This window comes from Alligator sinensis, unplaced genomic scaffold (assembly GCF_000455745.1).
Source record: "Alligator sinensis unplaced genomic scaffold, ASM45574v1 scaffold1538_1, whole genome shotgun sequence".
NCBI classification, from domain to species: domain Eukaryota; kingdom Metazoa; phylum Chordata; order Crocodylia; family Alligatoridae; genus Alligator; species Alligator sinensis.
Genome location: NW_005843694.1, coordinates 39,532 through 40,681, shown reverse-complemented (window position 1 = coordinate 40,681; position 1,150 = coordinate 39,532).

The following is a 1,150-nucleotide window of genomic DNA, read 5'->3' as shown; positions in this document are numbered from 1 at the left end:
GCCTCCTCCAACCCCTACAGCCTCACCCAAGCCTCCGGTCTAATATGCAAGCCTGAACATAAACTAAAGCCTCCTGGCTAAACCATAGTGCCCAATCCTCTCAGGGCTATAGTGAGCTGTACTTGCAAGTCAGGGCTCTTGCTATATCTCGGCCGAGGGAGCTCCTGCCCCCCCGGTTGCTGGCAGGGAACTGCCAGCCTGGTCTCAGCCCTGGGCTCTATAAGGGCCAGGCCCTGCCTCCTACAGGCAGCTGGCTCCCCTTAGCTGCCCCAGCAACCCGCAGCTGGGCTCGTTACCCTGGCAACCCTCAGCTGGGCTCGTTATGACCTGCCAGGGCTCTGTCTCTCTCCCTGGCAGTTTCTCCCCTCTAGGAGCAGAGCACCAATGTGCTCTGCGACACTAGTCATAACAATAATACACATAGAACATGAAAGCACATTAAAGAACTCCCAAACCAGAGCTCTGTCAGGTGGGTCTGAGTCCGTCTGACCCACTACCTAGAGTCTTTTCATGACAGGGCATCCGCTATCGCATTCTGGCTTTCCTTGATGTGTTTGACATTGAAGTTGAACTCCTGAGCCTGCCAGGCCCATTGCTGAAGCTTGGCATTGGTGTTTTGCATTGTCTGCAACCACTGCAGTAGGACATGGTCCAATAGGACGGTGAACTGCTGCCCCCACAAATAGGGCCTCAGCTTGTTGCTCTTGTAGGAGTACAGCTCCTAGTCCTGAGTCGGAGGCATCAGTGGCTACGTAGAAGGGTTTATCATGGAATGGTGCCTTCAGGATTAGTTGTTTGATCAGGGCGGCCTTTAGGGTATCAAATGCTTCTTGGCACCCCTGCTTCCAGATCAGGGCTGCTCTTCTTGTTCAGCTCATGTAGGGGAGCTGTCGTCTCTCTGAATCCAGGGACAAACCGCCTGTAATACCTAGCCACGCAAAGGAAGTCTCTGACTTGCTTCTTGGTTTGTGAAAGCAGCCAGTCTTTAATGGCTTCGATCTTGTCCCACAAGGGAGCAATATGACCTCCACCCACAGGATGATCCAATATACCACTTCAGATAGTGCCCACTGGCACTTTTTGGCCTTCACAGTAAGACCAGCTTGCTTGATCTTACCTAACATGGTGGTCAGGTGAATCAGGTGCGATT